Source organism: Ochlerotatus camptorhynchus, unplaced genomic scaffold (assembly GCF_037179485.1).
Source record: "Ochlerotatus camptorhynchus isolate MF236.1 unplaced genomic scaffold, CSIRO-AGI_Acam_v1.1 ptg000248l, whole genome shotgun sequence".
Classification (NCBI taxonomy): domain Eukaryota; kingdom Metazoa; phylum Arthropoda; class Insecta; order Diptera; family Culicidae; genus Ochlerotatus; species Ochlerotatus camptorhynchus.
The window spans coordinates 2,386,984-2,407,709 of NW_027040738.1; the positions used below are offsets into that span (position 1 = coordinate 2,386,984).

Here is a 20,726-nt window from a genome sequence, read left to right on the forward strand (position 1 = left end):
AAATTCAAAATCATGCAGGTAGTTGGTCTACCTGTTAAGGTTGTCTTCATTTTCAGCTAAGTTGAGTGTAGAAAGAATGATTTTTATCAGCACTAGTTTGTATTGTATTGTGAAAAGATATGGGGTTTTTACGCCAGTTAAATTAGCTTTTTCCCATCAGACTCATTGAGAAGTGAAGAAGTCAGGTGAAAACAAATATTTAAAAAATAAAAACGGGCACACACAGATTTCGTAGTCACATTTTGACCATTTTTTTACTTGACAGCTCATGTCGTGCTTCACACTAAAACGTCATTTTCATCTTTATTTAAACATTATTTGATCTATGTTTTCCGCGAATCCGATGCAGATGAGTAGGAAAAGGTGTTTCCCGATGAAGCTGACCTATAAATCGATCAAATTTGCCTATTTATCCGTAAGGGGTCTATAAATGCCAAATTTACCCTACATGGGCCTGTCTGTCAGTTGTCTCTGTCCGCGCCATCTCAAACCCATCGAACTTTAAATCCAATTCATCCTAAATGAGATTGACATTTTAACGTCCCAACGTCCCAACGGATGATAAAACACACAAACCTGGCATTATGCGGAACACGCAAAGGTGCGGGTGGTGTAAATTTATCTGATTTCATTTGCTGCGTCAGCCCCCAAACACAATCCCGCAACGCATCATCAAATTTCGCCTAATCTGGTCTAATGGCTCCGGACCCATTAGTAGATTAATGAAGGTCGTTACGAGAAGGTACCTGCTACGAGACCGGGAGAATCCATCCTGGCCCCGTCAAAAATGCGCGGTCTTCTAGCCTCAGGGGGAGGCCGAAACGCCAATTGTGATGATAATGTTGCGGCTGTGTTCATTGTCCATCCGATCCACGCTTTGGATGACGGTGCGGCTCTTGGTGATTGTTGAGTTTGGTGCGGTCGGTCGGGCGATGATGGGCACTTGTGTGGACATATATAAATCAGCCGCCGAAGAGGTCAAAAAGCATTTTGTCATCGTCTACCGTCGTCATGATGCCACACGGCGCTGGTGAAAGGGATCCTTCACCTCCGTGTCATAAACGTATGATGTTGTTGGCTGTTGTTGCCGGAGTTAACTGGTGATGGGCGCGCGATAAACTAAAAACTCGTTAAACATGCCAAATTGAACAGACAACAACGGCTGCGATCGGTGACATTCGCACGCGTGTCTATAATTGCATATTGGTTCGAGAGGATGCTCTATCAACAGCGAACGCTTACCGCCTGTCACTTGACATTCGAAGGGGTCAGATGATGTGACGGACGAATCGAGATGTAGTTGCTGGAGGCGGTGAGCGTTTTATGGTTTGTAAACTTCTGAACCACTACTGCAGGAGCTTTGAGGGGAGTCATAAAATTGGGAAATTTTATTGATCTGCTGTGACGAGGTTTGGAACTCACAGCATTCCCAGCGAATTCCTGCTACCGATCTGTTGATCCATTGCAATTCCTATTCTTCAAGAGTTTTTCTTGATTCGGGAATTCCTTTCTAGTTTACCAGGATTGTGTGGTTAGAAACGCTGGAATTCCTGGAATTCCTTGTCGCTGAATGTCGGGAAAACTAATCGGGCCCATCTACAATATGCAGAATGTATAAATTTTGTATATGTTGAACGAGTTCCGGGTCGTTTTCTGCCATTTCTGAATCAAGGGCAATTTGAATTTAAAATGCATGTGTGCAATACTTCAAAATTCTATATCTATTGGCAGGTGGATTTCCCAAACCTTTAAATTGATTTATCTCCGTAAATATGGCTCCAATCACGATTTGGGGGGTGTTCAGATGGTCAAAATTTTCATAACCAGATTTCCCAGTATAAAATATTTCAAAATTCTTTATTTTTCGGCTGGTGGATCTCCCAAACCTTTAAATTGATTTATCTCCGTAAATATGGCTCCAATCGCGATTTGGGGGGTGTTCAGATGGTTGAAATTTTGATACCCAGATTTCCCAGTATAAAATATTTCAAAATTCTTTATTTTTCGGCTGGTGGATTTCCCAAACCTTTAAATTGATTTATCTCCGTAAATATGGCTCTAATCGCGATTTGGGGGGTGTTCAAATGGTCGAAATTTTCATACCCAGATTTCTCAGTATAAAATATTTCAAAATTCTTTATTTTTCGGCTGGTGGATTTCCCAAACCTTCAAATTGATTTATCTCCGTAAATATGGCTCTAATCGCGATTTGAGGGGTGTTCAGATGGTCGAAATTTTCATACCCAGGTTTCCCAGTATAAAATATTTCAAAATTCTTTATTTGTCGGCTGGTGGATTTCCCAAACCTTTAAATTGATTTATCTCCGTAAATATGGCTCTAATCGCGATTTGAGGGGTGTTCAGATGGTCGAAATTTTCATACCCAGATTTCCCAGTATAAAATATTTCAAAATTCTTTATTTGTCGGCTGGTGGATTTCCCAAACCTTTAAATTGATTTATCTCCGTAAATATGGCTCTAATCGCGATTTGGGGGGTGTTCAGATGGTCGAAATTTTCATACCCAGATTTCCCAGTATAAAATATTTGAAAATTCTTTATTTGTCGGCTGGTGGATCTCTCAAACCTTTAAATTGATTTATCTCCGTAAATATGGCTCTAATCGCGATTTGGGGGGTGTACAGATGGTTGAAATTTTTTTTGGCGTTAGGCGATTAGGCGATTTGAAGTGCATAAGTTAGAGATAGAGATATATATAGATAGAGATAGAGATATAAATTAAAGAATAAGAAGCCAGTTGTCTCGTCTTCCTATTAGTTAATAGCAAATGCCGCAAACGTAGACAATTACTTTTTGCGAGAATTTCTCGAAAATGAAAACTCACTCAAGTAAATCGTGGTGATGATTGTGTAGATAAAGAGTACTCCTATCCGATAAAATTGGTGGCTTACATGGATTGATTTTAACCAGTGGCGTCCCATAACCTCACTTTTTACCTATGCACCAACTTTCAAAACCAGATTTAATGCCATATCCATACTCGAATCGGTTGAAAAATACACTCAATCTTCTAGTTTACTCGATATCTATTCATTGCAAGCAATATTTTGATAATTGTTTATGTTTTGAGAGTTGGTGCAGACCTGATTGCAGATTGAGGTTAAGGAAATGCCACTGATTTTGACACACGAGAAATTTACGAAAGAAGCCATTATTTATGTTTTCGACATTGGTCCTTATAAAGGCTCAGTGTCGATATCACAAAAATTTCGATCGGATGTTCGAGGTAGCTGCTAGATGTTGCTGCAGACCGTATCCGGTCGACGAACTCTTCCACTCTAATTTCATCACACGGTTTGATGCTGCTAGCAATCAGCCGTTGTTCAAAGGATGTCCAGTCCGCTGGAATCGCTGGAGGATGATGTGCATGGAATTATGGCCAACCATGTCGGTTTGTCGTTGAATGTCGTGGGGAAAGATTTGTTTTCGTTTCTGAATCAAGTACAACTTGGATGAACTACTAAAAGAGTACGTTAACCTCAAATTTCCTAAAAAAGAAGACTACACATGTACTCTTAAAAGAGTACTTGTGATAACCCTAAATTAGCCCTAGGCAAGAGACTAACATTTTGCAAATTCAATAAAACACTTCTGAGCTGAAGGTTTTTTTTTATTCAACCAATTGAAAATTTATCAGCTGGGTACAGGTAAGCAGTCAACCAAAATTGGCTACAGAAAATTCCATGGCCTCAATATGGGATATCACCTTCTTGTATTTTGTTTTGTAACGCATTTCCATCTCTTTGACATGCAAGCATTCTGTGATCGAATTACTGTTGATGAAGTTGATTCAGGTCGAGCAGGGTACTTGTTTTGAAACAGTAGATTTCGAGGAAAGAAGTAACATTGTCCCGTCAATCGCTGTAACCCAGCTGCTCCAAATTCCATCGAAAGTGATATTCTCTTTCATTGCATTGGATCAAAATAAAGATATCGATGATACAGATAAAAAAAAATGCCACGCTCCCAAACCGGTTCAGTTGATCCTTCACTCGCGGCGGAATATTCCCAATGTTGATTTTTTGTGCACTTCAAAACTGCACCACCCCAATCTAAAACGGGTTATGTCACGTACACGGCGGCTGCCTCGCTTATCAAACCATTTAATTGCCTGACAAGCGTTTGACAGTCGATTGTTAACACGTTTACCACGCTAGAGCAGGGCAGTGACGAAATGGGAGCTTTGTGAAAGTACCGCTAGATGGCGTGGTGCCTGCGACTGGCTACCGTCGCCGTCGTGATTTGTTTAAATCGGAAGCAATTAACTAGCGTTAAGCCGGCGTTACTGTAATGCGCGGGAGGGAAAGGGGCGAGTTGGGACAATCTCCAAGTTCGAGAAGTGTGTTAACAACGGCATCGAATCGGTAACAATAATAACAACAAAGAGAGTGCATGAAAAAAGAAGGTTCGATGATGTAAATCCCATCTTGGGCAGACACACGAGAGACTATGACGACGATGACGACGGCGAAACAGGTTCACTTGTGCTGCGGTTGATTTAAGATTGAGATTTTTTTTTAGTAAGAGTAAGAGCAGCGGCAGCTTACAAAAACAACACAAGCCGCAGATAGAAATATAATAAAAATAAATACTCACGGTCCAGGCCCCTCTGGCAAACGCGAACTTGTAATTACTTAAGAGATTTGTCTATGACGTTACTGGTACTGCTGCTGCTGTTGCTTCTTCTTCTTCGACTGTACTTGGTGCGGCGTGGTTTAGTTGCACTTGATGCCATAATACCCATCTCCGCGCGGTCCCAGGTTGGTCCGCAGCGCGTGGTGTGAAATTAAATGTATACTACTTAGGTACCATTCCGAGAGCTTCTCGCCTTTACGATGCCTTCCTCTTTAGATAAACATCAAACAATAGACGCGACTACCACCACCAAGCCGGGGCGCTGACTGTTATTACTCTCTTTCTCTCGGTTTACTTCGATCTATTTAGTCTCATCCGAGATGCACCAGGCTGGTCTAGTGCAAGCCGTTTGGCGGAGATCTTCAATTTATGCACTCTGAAGTAGCCGACCATCGAGACCAGCCGCCGACCAACCGAGTGCCTCCGAGATCTACCAAGCTGAATAAAGTTCGATTGTGTTAACATGTGGGTTATTAGGTTAAATTTAATTATATGAATTGCAAATCTTGCTGCTGATCTTATCCGGTGCATTCGTTGCCATAATGGTACAGCCAAGGTTTTGATAACGACGACTTAGGAATAATTGTAATCGCGTTGATTTCTGATCACAAGAAATAGATAGCTGGACAACTGATTGGGTAAGAATAGAGAAATATATGAGCACACCATTTCAAAACAGTTCAAATGCTGAAGGGTTTTTAATGGAAATAAGTCCACACGTGGAAATAACATTGAAATTGAAGTAAGAAAGGCGCGGTCAGAGTTACATTTTTCTCGGGTGTACACAAATGTGCTGCCGAGGCTCTCAACAAACCATCTCCCGTCGCAACGAAAACAACTTGGCTGACGAGTGGGAAAGAGACACGCGAAAATAAGATGCGAGCGAGAAACAAATGCGTCACCCAAACATCCTGCCGTGCGCGAGGCTCGTGCTGATCTCATGTGCTACGGTTAATGCAAGAACTGCTGAGATCGAAGTTCTGGAAGGTTGGGAAAGGTACGTTGAGACTACAGTCAGGAATCCTTATTGCCGGATTCCTGATTGCCGGGCTATCCGCGAATAAGGATACCCACAGCTTATGGGATTTTCACCAATAGGGGCTGTGGTGGATTATGTCATTTGTTTCAATATATAGAGCTATACTGTCTTATACAAAGTTGTTGTACTGGGACCAACAAGCCTGTGTTATTGGATTCAAGTTTAATTGGGAACTACGCCGCTAGAGGCGCTTCATTTTTATGTTACTTATGACGGGCGCTATAATATATGTCCAACATTGAATATTTCGTGATCCTGGCCATATGGAAAGTTACTGTCTTGAGCAAAGTTGTTCAAGTGATCATGTCCTTTTGTATGGTGGCCATATTAGTTCAGAAATCTATCACTACGCAGCGCTAGTGTGCATATGAGCTTGCTATATAAGCTGTATCTCAAAATCCTGGCCATATAAAAGGTTACTGTCTTCTGCAAAGTTGTTCAGGTGATCATGTCCTTTTGTATGGTGTTCATATTAGTTCAGAACTCGCTCACTAAGCAGTGCTAATGTGCATGTGAACTTCCTCTATAAACTGTATCTCGAGAACATGGCCATATAGAACGTTGCTGTCTTCAGCAAAGTTGTTCAGGTGACCAAGTCCTTTCGGATGGTGGTCATATTATTAAAGAACTCTCTCACTATGCGGCGCTGTGCACACTCATGACCTTCCTTAATTTGTTATGTCTGGAAAGCTTGTCCAAATAAGATGTTGCTGTGGAATGTGAGGACACGAAACGGCATAGGGATGACGTGTAGAGAGACTGCAAATCGATGCCAGACGCCATTTTAAAATTCAAGATGGCGGTCATCGATTCAAGAAAAACTGTCAGATACCCTACAATATGGGAATTTTCGGAAAGGGAACGACGTGTAGAGGCTGGATATCGATTCAAGCCGCCATTTTGGAATCAAAGCTGGTGGGCATCTGTTCAATAAAAACTGTCAAATTCCAACATATGGTTATTGATTTTGGATAGGGAACGACGTGTAGAGATCAGATATCGATGCCAGACTTCATTTTGAAATTGAAGATGGCGGCCTTTGCTATTAATGGGGACGACGTGTATAGGCCCAAAATCGATAACTGCCAACATTTTGGGATCTAAAATGATGGCAATTGGCTTTCGAAGGGACATTTAGTGACTATGGACAGCCTCGTATCAGTTCAGTACAGTTAACGTGAACCGTGTACGGGGTAGGTCTGGCGATAATCCACTAAGAAGTTGAATTTTGTCTAATTAATGTTTTAGGATATTTTGGAGCTCATAATCTTTTTCGCATTAATTTTCCTGAATCATTGAGCAAGATGGCAACGTTTCGACTTCCCTTAGCAAATCTTGGATTTTTGCACTCTGTTCGACATAACTGTCCAATATGCAGAAGCTTTCAAACTCGGAGAGTTGATTTATTTTGAACTCGATTTCTGCCGTGGTGAGATGAAAATATAATCCATATTCATTGTAGATGGGTCCAGTTCGCTAACAATTTCATCTGCTGTAGCCGGTTCATCTCTATTGATTTCGTTGACTTCACCGTGTTTCCTATCCCCGGTGCACCAAACTTTCCTTGAATTTGTTGAATTTCGAACATGATCTGCAAATCCTCGTTGTCGTCTTCTTCGACGGAAGAATTTTCTTCAAGCAATTTACCAACGTGCTTTGGTTTATGTCCTTTAAAACCACATCCATGCAGTCGAAACAATTCTTGGTACTGAACTACGTTCATGTATCCGTATGTTTTTAGAGAAAAACCTTCATTCTCGGTTGTTTCCAGAATAAAACTGTAGCTTCTCTTGACATACTTCAGCTTGAAATTTTGATGATGCCTTTATCAAGGGGTGAAATCAAAGAAGTTATCTTTGGTGACATATATAGAAGCATTATGTTGGGATTGCTCATGGTGGGCGGATGTAACGGAGCGTTATCAAGGAGCAGCAAAGCCTTGAAGCTAATGTTCTTGGCTGCGCGAAACTCCTCCAACTGTGGTGAGAAGCCGTCGTTGCCACAATAATGCCCAGGGAGATTTATTTCCTGTAAATTTCGCTTTAGAGAAAATCATGATTGAGAACCCTTGTTTGTCCCCTTTCGGTCCCGGCATTGTTTTCAGATGCTCTGAGACATAATATCTTTGAAGTGTTCTCTTATGTTTCATCACCGTTCAGCTCTTGGTTAAGGCAATACTGAACAGTTTCAATTTCTTTTTTACCAATGATCAAATGGCATCGATTTCTAGCCTCTACACGTCGTTCCATTTCTGGAAATACCCATATTTTCGAGTATTTGACAGTTTTTCTCGAACCGATTGTTACCATCTTGGATTACAAAATGGCGTCTGGCATCGATTTACAGCCTCTACACATCGTCCCCTATCCGGAAATATCCATATTGTAGGATATTTGACAGTTTTTCTTGAACCGATGGCCTCCATCTAGGGATTCTAAAATGACGTCTGGCATCTATTTCCGGCCTCTACACGAAATCCCCTTTCCGAAAATACTTATATTGTAGGGTATTTGACGGTTGCCACTATCTTGGATTCTAAACTGACGTCTGGAATCGATTTCCGGCGTCTACCCGTCGTCCCCGTTGCGGAAATACCAATCTTGTAGGGTATTTGACAGTTTTTCTTGAACCGATGACCTCCATCTTGGATTCCAAAATGACGGCTGGTATCGATTTCCAGCTTTTACACGTAGTTCCCTTTCCAAAAATACCCATATTGTAGGGTACTTGACAGTTTTTCTTAAATCGATGACCGCCATCTTGGATTTTAAAATGGCGTCCAAAATCGATTTACAGGTTCTCTACACGTCATCCCTATTCCGTTTCGTATCCTCACATTCCACAGTAACATCTTATATGGACAAGCTTTCCAGACATAACATATTAAGGAAGTTCATGTGCACACTAGTGCCGCGTAGTGAGAGAGTTCTTAAATAATATGACCACCATCCAAAAGGACTTGGTAATCTGAACAACTTTGCTGAAGACAGCACCGTTCTATATGGCCAGGTTCTCGAGATACAGTTAGTATAGGAAGTTCACATGCACACTAGCGCTGCGTAGTGAGAGTGTTCTGAACTAATATGAACGCCATACAAAAGGAAATGGTCACCTGAACAACTTTGCTGAAGCCTGTAACCTTTTATATGGCCAGGATTTTGAGGTACAGCTTATATAGCAAGCTCATAAACACACTAGCGTTGCGTAGTCAGAGAGTTCTGAACTAATATGGCCACCATCCGAAAGGACTTGGTCACTTAAACAACAGGATCACGAAATATTCTATGTTGGACCTATGATCCATATATTAAGTGAAGCGCCCGTTATCTGATTTGTTGGTCTGATTTGAGCGGACTACTCGATAATTTTTTTCGAATGCAATGTTCGGATGCGTTCACACTTTTTCGACATGATGATAAGATTTGACGTTTGATTTTTCGAACAAAATAGCTTTGTGTTTAATTTTCATTCGAAAAACCGAAAAAGCAAAAAAACCGCAAGTGAGATGAAAATATTGATTTTTTTTTGCTAAAATTTCACGGATTTAAACCGTTAAAGAATACTTGATTTATGTTTTGATGAACCGATTTCACTATTCAATATTGTCATGTTGATTTGACTGATGCGTAATGGCTTTGATCATGGCATGGTCAACAAAACTGTGTTTATATACTACGAAGCATGTATTATATAAGAATAAGCATGCCAGACAGTAGGTCTGAGAGCCAACTAAGAATGCTTTAGAGCTTCAGAGAGGTTCGGAGATCTGCTGAGAATTTTTAGAAAACTTTCAGAAAATTTTACAAAAATTAAGAAAAATTTGCAGAAATTCAGAAAAAAAAAATTCGAAAGAGATCGTAGATCTTCAGATAAATTTTCAAAGAAATTTTAAAAAATTAAAGCAAGCTAAAATATGCTCAGATCAATTTATAAAACTATAAAGGAAATTTTGCAAATCTTCAGGGAGATTCCTCGGGAAATTTGCAGAACTTCAGACTAGTCCAAGAATCAACAGTGAAATATAAATAATTTCACCGAAAAATACTGAAAAAAATATTGAACATCAGAAAAGTTCGAAAATCTTCAGAACAAAGCTACAAAACTTCTGAAAAAAAAATAACAAGGATTATCATAGATCTTCAGATAAATTTAAAGATCTTCAAGAAAGTGTGCAGATTTTCTGATTCAGGGAAGTTCGGCGACTAAAAACAATATTGATACGATTTAAGGGAAATTTCTAGATCATGAGAGAAATATTTAAAACTTCAAGGAAGCTCAAATATTTTCAGATAAATTTGGAGAACTTTAGGTAATTTAGAAGCAAGGTTGCAAAGACTCATTTCAGCTAAAATAATGTTTTTCGGAATAATAAAACCAAAAGATGGTATGATGGCATGTTTTACTTGTAACTTACAAGAAGAGGTTACAAAGTATGCGTTGGAAACATAAAACCTGTAAATTTTGCTTTCTATGAGTCACAATCAGTGATTTGCTGATCGCTGAATGAGTGAGTGAGTGAGTGAGTGAGTTTGTGAAAAATCGCTGATTGTGACTCTCATGAAGTGAAATAAACAGGTTTAATATGTCAACCTCTTCTTGTCCTACCAATTCAAAATTTGATCATGGCATCTAATTATTTCATAATTTAGTAAAACATTGTATTAGCTGAAATGAGTCTTTGCAACCTTGTTTAGAAGATCTTCAGGGAAGATTTCAGATCTTCAGGGTAGCCCAAGAGCCTGCAGAGGAATTTACAAAACTTCAGAGAAGTTTGCAGATCTACTGAGAAATTTATTGAGGCTCAAGGTAATTCGTAGATCTTGAGAATACTTTACTGAACTTTAAAGATATTTGCAGAACTTCAGAAGAGTATAGATTAAGAGAAATATGCAGAACTGCAAGGAATTTTGCAGATCTTCAGAGACATTCAAGTGGTACAAAAAGCTTCACAGTTTCGTAACATTTCAGAAAAGTACTTCAATTCCAAAAAACAAATCTCAGCAAAGTACGAAAGTCCAAGATTTTGCATTAACTCCAAGGAAGTTGGAAATAGATAGATCTGAAGAACTTCAGAGAAGTCTGTAGATCTTAAGAGAAGTCTGTAGAACTTCAGGAAGTTCGTACATTTTTAGAAAAAAATGCAAAACTTCAGCAAAACTCACAGAACTTTGGGAAAGTTCACCGATCTTTAGAAGTATTTACACAACTTCAGAGAAATTCGTAAATCTTCAAATCTTCAAGAATTTCAAATAAATCTTCAGAACTTTATGGAAGTCCAAGAATCCACAAAGAAATTTACAGAGCTTTAGAGAAGTTCGGAGATCTACTGAAAAATTTATTGAACTTCAGGGTAGCTCGTGGATCTTCAGAGCAGAAATGCAGTACTTCAGAATAATTACCAGGATTTTAAAGAAATTTTGGGAAATTTCAGAGAATAGATCGTTAATCTACTGAAAAATCAGCAGATGTTTGAAAACATTTTCAGAATTTTATTGAGGTTCTTGTATGTTAAGAGAAATTTATAGAACTTCAGGGAAGTTCGCTGATTTTTAGAGATATTTGCACAACTTCAGAAAAACGAGTAGATCTTCAGAAAACTTCCAGGAAGCTCAAAAATTTCTAGATAAATATTTAATACTTTAGGGAATTGTATAGATGTTCATAGATTAGAATTAGAAATTTAGTGAATATCAGAGATAATTGTTGATCTTTAAGGACCTTACATCTGCAGGGATTCAGGAACTTTGAAGATTTTTTAGACAAATTTGCAGAACTTTTAAAGATCACACAAAACTCCAAAGAAATCTGCAGAACTATCGTGAAATTTACAGATCGTCAGGAAATTTTGTTGATTTTCAAAGATATTTTACCAGAAAACAGGACCAATACTTCAGGGACATCCGAAGGTCTTCAGAGAAATAATATTTCTAATAGTAATAATAATAATAATAATAATAATATTATGCGAACTCAATTCTGCATTAACAGAAATTTTCAGTACTCAAGGTATCATGTAGATGTATAGAGAACTTTTCCCACTAACTTGTCGAAAGTTGGTATTGACATCCTGACGAGTTTTTGAAGCTCTTTTTCGTCTTCATATCACAGTTCTTGAAAGACAAGATGAGCCAGATCCCTGCCGGTGTTCCTCCTAAGTACCATTTCCTACTCCACAAAGTTCAGCTTCTCCTTCTCAAGCATTTAAAATAATTAATGCAAATACGCCTGCCGAAGCTAGAGCAATTTTCCGATAATTCATTGTGGAAGTACTTATTTTTGATTCTAGATACAATTTTGTTTTGAAATCTAAATTGACAGTTCTTTCAACATGTGCAAGCAGTGTGAACACCAGCAAACAGGGGGTTCGACAAAATGTGTCGAAAGTAAAATCGAGCAGATTTTTCATTATGGCGGCGGTCAAAATCTGACCTTCTTGATAGTCTAAACAGACCTTAAGCGAAATACAGGCTGTCGGTCCAACCAAGTGACCAAGTTTCAAGGTTGCTTTGACCGACATTTCATGTTCATTTGCACAAACCATTCCTATTTTAGAGGAAAGGTAGCGTAACTATTCAAATGGACGTATCTGATTTTGTAAACAATCACTTCAATCGACGATTTGTCTTAACTGCTAACCCACCCACGCAACCAAACACCATCGTCAGGCAGGGAAATTATATATTTGCTGTGCCTCAATTCTTGAATCCTCTAAAGGCCAAAGCCATTGATTTTACGGTCAATTAGAATATTGTGTGATTCGTTTTTTTTTTCGGTTCAATGCTGCACCCGCATGGGTGACATTTTTTGACACGGTATTTTCAAAATAAATCTTTCAATAAGATCACGTAGAATGGATAAAAATGATCTAAAAATGTGTCTCGATATTGTTTAGTACGCATTTAGATAAATTCAGAAACGGTGACCCAGTGGTGATGGGGCAGTCTATGTTAAATGAAGCATAAATAGCTGCAGCAAAATAGTGACATGAGCTGAAGAATTCTACGGTTATCGTTGACTTTAACTTAGGTGAGCGAGTAGAACAGTGAAGTTGTCATATTTACCATTCCAATTATTAGTATCACCAAATCTACCGATTCGGTATATTTCATTTCGATCCTTCAAATCGCTTCCTGATTGACGCGCTACGGGCTAGGTGGCTTCTGAGTCAACTAAACATAATCGTCATGGACCATTGCTTCTTGCGTTTTGAGGGCATCGCTTGGTTAGATAATGGGTGACCTTGCCTTTGTATATCAACAGTGTCAGAAGGATGTACCTGAGAAACGGGACAAGCCCCACAAAGTCACCAGTAGTAAGAACAGTGACCGCAAAGAAAAATTAAATAAAATCGTTTAAAACTACGGTACTAATATGTAGGGGAAATGCATGTAATGTCGGCCTAAATGCCGTTAATTTGGGCCCATACATAAATTCAGCAATCGGCTTAATTTTCAATAGCGACCAAAATATTCATTAGTTCAGTCCCAATGACGCGTTCATCTAGATAAAATTGATAAATGGCAGACTTTTAGCGATGGGCCCAATCTTAAATCCATAGGCCAACACGAGTGCCATTTCCCCTATGTCATACATTTTGGACTATTATACTTTATCTTTAATTTTTCAAGTAGGGGAAATGCAGGTAATGTCGGCCTAAGTGTCCCTAATTTAGGCCCATACATAAATTCAGCAATCGACTAAATTTTCAATAGCAACCAAAAATATCCATTAGTACCGTCCCAATGACGCGTTCATCTACATAAAATTGATAAATAGTAGATTTTTAGCGATGGGCCCAATCTTAGATCCATAGGCCACCATTAGAGCCATTTCCCCTATTTCATTGTTTCGGATATGGTTCAATGTTGATTTAAGCATTTTTTCTGGAATGTAATAATTATGAAAATTCAAATGTGGGGTCCGGTCATGCCGTTATTTATTTTGGGGTACACCCCAGTATAGTCCACAAAGACGCCATGCATGTTGTGGGGTGTAACAACTGCCAACAAATATGTTAATTTTTTCAGTAGCTCTATCCTTAGTTTTAAATTAGGTCGCTGAAGCAGAGAAGAGAGTAAAGGTTGCATTTCATGATATCGCAACAGGCAGTTGTTTTCCTTATCAGAAGACGGTAATTTCAATAAAATTGTGGTTTATATGTCAACGAAGTAGGGGAGGAAGGGGTATAACGACCATACGGAGCTTAAGCAACTCTTTGTTCTCCAATTTGAAGGACAGCCCTAACATAAAATTATCATGCATCATCATTATGTAGTTTACAGCGTGTTTTAGGGGCATTCAATTAAAGGGTGATACGGTCAAAATTTGGTCAATATCAACTTGACGTATTTCTTTCAATTTTGCATTTAAAAAACCTGAACACCCCTCATTTTGAAGGTGTGTGTGTGTAGAATGTTGCTCCTATTTTGATTTTGGAATTCACTCTTCAGTTGTCAAAATGCCGTCCAAGCAAGAAGAGCAGCGTATCAAAATTTTGCTCGCGCATCGCGAAAATCCGAGCTACTCGCACGCAAAGTTGGCAAAATCGCTAAAAGTTGCCAAATCAACCGTTACAAATGTAATTAAAGTGTTTGGGGAACGTTTGTCGACAGCCAGGAAGTCTGGATCGGGGGGAAATCGAAAACCGGAAGCCGCTGAGACGACAAAGAGAGTTGCCGGTAGTTTCAAGCGAAACCCTAACCTCTCTCTCCGAGATGCCGCAAATAAGCTGGGTGTATCGTCTACAACCGTGCATCGAGCCAAAAAACGAGCCGGACTATCGACTTACAAGAAGGTAGTGACTCCAAATCGCGATGATAAACAAAATACGACGGCCAAAGCGCGATCCCGGAGGCTGTACACGACGATGCTGACGAAGTTTGACTGCGTGGTAATGGACGACGAAACCTACGTCAAAGCTGACTACAAGCAGCTTCCGGGACAGGAGTTTTATACGGCAAAAGAAAGGGGAAAGGTAGCAGATGTTTTCAAGCACATGAAACTGTCAAAATTCGGAAAGAAATATCTGGTTTGGCAAGCCATCTCTACCTGTGGCTTGAAAAGCAGCATTTTCATAGCTTCCGGGACTGTCAACCAAGAAATTTACGTGAAAGAGTGTTTGAATAAACGTCTGCTGCCTTTCCTGAAGAAACACGGTTGTTCCGTACTGTTTTGGCCGGATTTGGCATCTTGCCATTACGGTAAAAAGGCCATGGAGTGGTACGCCGCCTACAACGTGCAGGTGGTTCCCAAGGACAAGAACCCTCCCAACACGCCAGAGCTCCGCCCAATTGAGAAATACTGGGCTATTGTCAAGCGGAACCTAAAGAAGACCAAAAAAACTGCTAAGGGCGAGCAGCAGTTCAAGGCAAACTGGCTTTCTGCGGCGAAGAAGGTGGACAAGGTGGCTGTACAAAATCTGATGGCAGGGGTCAAGCGTAAGGCCCGGCAATTCGGATTTGGAAAAGCGGAAGCCTAACTGAATATTTTTCCTGAATTTTATACTAATTGAACTTGAAAAAGAAATTTAATTTGATTTTTTAAACAAACGATTTCACCGATTTACACGCGTTTTCCCTTGACCAAATTTTGACCGTATCACCCTTTATTGAATTTCAAAGTCAGAGCAAAAGCTCGTATGAGGCAAGAGGCAAATTAGGACCTCAAACGAATAAAACTTATCGTGTGACACCTCAAATCACATTAAAATTTAAAACAAATTATTCAATGGTAGTCATTTGGGGGGCCCAGTGCCACATGTTTCGATCCCCTCGGAAAAGTGGCCATTGAATCACATTAAAATTCAGCGACCAGTTCAATGGCAGTTATTAGGGAAATTCATGATCCAGTCAGGAAATCCATAGGGAAGTAGCCAGTTTTAGACTTGGATGAAAATCCATTATGCGACGATTTAAATCACATGAGAATTCATTTACTTGTTGTATGCTCTGTTTAAGAAAGTTGTGACTAGGAAAGTAAACAGAAAATTAAGTTGCTGCGCGCTAAGAAACTTTTAAATAAACCGAAGCACAACTGACAGCCAATGCAGGAAACAACTAGGTCTAACCATGATAAATTAGGGATTTTGTCAAATATTCAAACTTTTCAATAAAATTAATGCAATAAATGTCTACTAGCATGGAGTTTACATCTTTTAGTAGTATTATACTGGACAAAAACTTTGACAATCTAAGCAAACATTCCTCTTGTGGACGTTCTAAAGTAAGCCATGTTGATGGGAAAGTTAATTAAAAGTGTGCTATTTTTGAAAACATAATCAAACCAAAATTATGTTAACCACAAATAAAAATATTTTTTCTTCATAGTTATGACCTTTTAGAAGATGTTTTTTTAGACTTTCTTGGAATAAATAAGCGCTAGTAAAAATATGTCTAACATGATTCATTTTTGGATAGATCCAACCAAAGTTCATAATTCCAAAGGTTGTTACAAATTAATTTGAATTTCCTACCTCGAGTTGCCTTCACTTTCTCCAGCGTCCCAATCAGCAGATGGTGACGGATTACCATATAACACCGAACTCGCTCTGCAGCGGTCTTCGTTCGTTTCGGAGAACCGTCTGCCTGACGATCCTTCGCATCCAACTGACTGTTAAACATATCTGGTACCTCTTATATGCAATTAGATTAACATCCGAAGTCCATCCCTTTTTACATATTGTGCACAAAAGATAACTTCTACCCCGCCCCATTCATAAAAAACGGTGGGAAATCCTGCAGGGTCCTTAGATGTAAGTACCACATTAACCGCTGACTTGCTCCTGCTTGCTGTAGGATCCAGTGCCACGCTGTCCGAAGCGGAAATTAGCAGAGGCATTTTGCCATTTAAATGATCTTTATTTCTTGTGATTGTGTGGTTTAAATGTATGAATTTGTCAAGTGACACAGATGCGTCTTTTCAACTTTGGTACATTTGAGATTTTAATTATTATTTACAGTTCCTAGTCCTATCAGGCCTATTTTAAAGTATGACCACCTTGGTGGGATTGGTTTGATTTGAATTGGAAAAAGGAGACTACTTATAACTACTATTTACAACTACAACTAACCTACAACTACTATGTACACCTAACCTACTATATACAAATTGCTTATCAAAGCATGTTCTGATAAATTACATTTTTGTGTAAATTTAGTCTTAATTTCGTTAATTTTGGAATCTATTTTGGCAATGCCTGCCTCTTCATGTAAATTTGTTATTCTAGTGTCGAAAGGACGATCAAGAACCATCCTCAGCACTCTATTCTGAGCGACCTGAATTTTGTTCCTGTGAGTCTGTGCACATGATTCCCACACCGGAGCTGCGTAGAGGATCACAGGTGCTATGATTTGTTTGTAGACGGCCAGTTTGTTCACCCTTGAGAGGCGGGATCTGCGGCAAATCAGCGGATACAGACTCCTAACCAAGGCGGAACACTTGACTACGGTTTTCTCCACATGCGAGCGGAATAGGAGCTTTTCGTCAAACAACATCCCGAGATAGGTTACTTCGGCGGACCACTCAACCCTTGTGCCATCCATGATTACAGTACAAGAGGGAGTCGGTTTTAGTTTGGGTGATTGCCGATGGAGGAACATGATTGTTTGTGTTTTGGAAGCATTGATTTTGATTTTCCACGTGGTGGCATAATCAGCAAAGGCGTTAAGGCATCGTTGAAGTTTGTTCGTTATTTCGCGAGGCATCCTTCCTTTGACGGCTATTGCGGTATCATCTGCGAACCGGAAAAACACGCAACCGTTTCCGCAAGGGGCCCAGCAGACTGCCTTGCGGGACTCCTGCTGAGATGTAAAACGTGTCTGAAAGACAACCATTCAACGATACCTTAAACGACCTTTGCTGGAGGTAGTTACGGGTGATTTTAACCAGATGTAATGGAAAGTTGAAGTTACAAAGCTTGTACACAAGTCCATCATGCCAAACATTGTCAAACGCTTTTTCAACGTCTAACAAGGCCATGGCTGTGGACTTGGATACAGCTTTGTTACTTCGGATGTTATTCATTACCCGCACTAGCTGGTGATTGGTGGAGTGCCCCTTTCTGAACCCAAACTGTTCCCGAAGGAGAATGTTATTTTCCTCGACAAACTTGAGCAAACGATTGAGAATGAGTTTCTCGAACAATTTGCTCAGCGCTGAAAGGAGGCTGATTGGTCTGTAGCTTGAAGCTAGCGTTGGGTCCTTCCCGGGTTTGCGGATAGGTATGATTTTCGCTGTCTTCCAGATACTTGGAAAGTAGTGCAGTTCCAAGCATCTGTTGAAGACAGCAGCCAGCAGAGAGTGAACCTTCATGCTGAGATTTTTCAACACTAGGTTGAATATTCCGTCAAACCCGGGGGCCTTCATGTTTTTGGTGCATTTCAGCGCTGAGCAAATCTGTTCCACTGTGATTCTATCCTCCGGAGGGATGGCACAAGGGGAGGAATCAAGGTTGAGTACGCATTGCTCAACCTGAACTTCGAGCGGACTTTGGATGTTGGAGCCAAGCAAGTGCGATTTGGCAATATGCTCACCAATCGCATTTGCTTTCTCCTGAGGGGTTATTATGAGCCGATCGGCATCATTTTCATCTTTTAGTGGCGGAATGGGTTTAGGGTGCGTCTTTAAGACCTTGGCAACTTTCCAGAATGGTCTGGAGCGGTCGTCCAGATTCTGGACAAGCCGCCCGAAACTTTCGTTCCGGAGTGAGACCATTCTGGAAGCAATCTCCTTGTTCAGATTGGCCATTTCACGTTTCCTCGCTAGATCTCCAGTCCTCTGAAACTGGCGTCTACGAACATTTCTCAGGCGAATTAAGAGTTGGGTGTGGGAATCAATAGCAATAAACTTACCCCTCACAGGAACTCGTCGGACGCACGCCTCGTCTGCCACGGTTATGGCTTGGTGGAGTACTTCCAACGCTCGGTCGATGTCCTCCACGGTGTCAAGCGGCGGGTTGTCGATGATGTGCCTGTCTACCACGCGTCCAAACTGGGCTCAGTTTACGCGATGGTAGTCCTTGCGCAGGCTTGGAGCAGCAGCTACGTTGTATCCCAGTTCAGCCACCACCGGTTGATGGTCGGAGCTGAGTTCGTTTAAGGCTACCGGCTTGGACAAGCCGGCATTTGAAAGAAACAGGTCTAGCGTCGATGGGTTGCCTGCCGGTGAGATGAATGTTGGCTCGTCCGAGAACCAAACGGAGTACAGCCCATGCTGCGAATGGTCGAACAGCAGACGACCGTTCTGGTTCTGCTGGTAGTTCCGCCATGTCTCATGACGAGCATTCAGATCTCCTCCAACAACGAAGCGGGAACCGGTACGGGTGATGGTGGACAGGTCCTTCTTAAATTTAGCCGCTAGTCCACTGCTGGCGGCACACTGTCGAGGGCAGTAGACGGCGATATACTGGACGTATCCAGTAGACGACTCCACCTCCACACCAAGGGCCTCGATGATAGAGGTGCGGATATGGGACAGAGTGTGGTATTTTATTCCTTTCTTGACGACGACCGCAACACCACCCCCCCTGGAGCTGGTGCGATCAAGCCGGATAATGTTGTGGTCAGGCAACCAGAAGCTGTCGCCGGACTTTAGATGGGTCTCGGTTAGAAGGCCCACGTCGATGCTGTGCTTGCGGAGGAAGTCGGCAAGCTCAATCTCTTTTGCTCTTACAGAGCAAGCATTCCAGGTGACGATAGTTAGCGGTTTAGACGCCATACTGGATGATGAACTTACCGAGCACTTGGATCTGTTCGGGCTTATTGCGGCACTTACGAAGAGCACCGGACATGTTGACGAAAATTTCCATCAGTTCATCCGCTGAGAACAGATCAGGGTTGTTGTTTTGCGCTGTTGGTTGTCTCCAGAATCCAGGGGGGGATGGAGAGCTTTGGCCAGCAAAATCACCGGAAGCTTCTTGAGGGGGGGCGGGTTGCACCCGCGAATTCGCTTGCCTTTGCTGGGGAGCACGAAGAAGCGGAAAATCCTCCGTCCTGAATGATGGGGTTTTGTCCTTCTTGCGTCCTGGTTGATTGTTGCTTGACGCCTGCTTTCGGATGCGTTTGAAGTCCTCGCGTTTGGAGCACTGTCTGTCGGAACCTTGATGTGCACCACCACAGTTAGCGCATTTTATCGCCACGGCTCCATCCGCAGGGCAGTTGGAAGTGGCGTGTTCTTGAGCGCAGTTGCTGCAGCGTGGCTTGATGTTGCAGTTGCGGGTACCGTGTCCAAAATTGAGGCACCTCATACACTGCGTTACGTCACGATGGCCGCCACGGTATGGCTCCCACCGAACGATGATGGAGCAGATTGATCGGATGGCTTGTAGCGCATTGAGCGTCACTGTCCCTTTCTGGAAGTGCACCAGGAAAAGACAATCCGGGTACGTCTTCACGTTTTCGTCTCTCCTTGTAATTCGGAAGACAGCGATTGGGGCAAGCTTGTACCGGTTGATTTCAGCTTCGACCATCTTGGGGTCGAAGTTTGGTAGACCCCTGATGACTACCTTGAAGGGCTTCTCACCGGGGGTGTCGTGCGTGAAGAATTCCGCCTTGGTATCCTTCAGATATTTCACGGCCACTTCGTACTCCGCTTTTGTTCGGAGCATCACCTTGGTGCCGATCCTGCCGAGCTTAAACTCAGCTGCAACGCCCAGCGATGAAAGATCGCCAATCAGCGTGTTGAGTGGGACTTGCTTCACCACCAGTGGAGGAAGCTTCATTTTTGCTGCACTCGGGGTGGCAGCAGTTTCGTTGTCGACGGCGTCGCCGAAATCACCAATGACGCTGACGTTCGTCGCGGTGGCATCGTCCCGTCCACTCGCACCATCGGACTGGCCTTGATTTTTCTTCCTCTTCTTAGACCGCTTCACCGTGGCTGAGGTGGGATTCCCTACATCGGTGGGAAGAGTAGCGTACCTATTCGAAATAGGTACACTCAAGCTACCCTCACCGCTGTTCTTCTTCTCCGTTTTCTCTCGGAGCCTGCTCCGGGAGCGCTGTCTTCCCATCACACGAAGCGACCGACACTACTGACGA

The 20,726-nt window shown here is 41.5% G+C and overlaps 1 protein-coding gene across 1 annotated transcript in view; it reads right to left on the reverse strand.

The window, feature by feature from the left end:
• LOC135704812 (RYamide receptor-like) overlaps positions 1–20,726 on the reverse strand; it is a 409,469-nt gene that overhangs the window by 337,906 nt on the left and 50,837 nt on the right. The window lies entirely within an intron of this gene.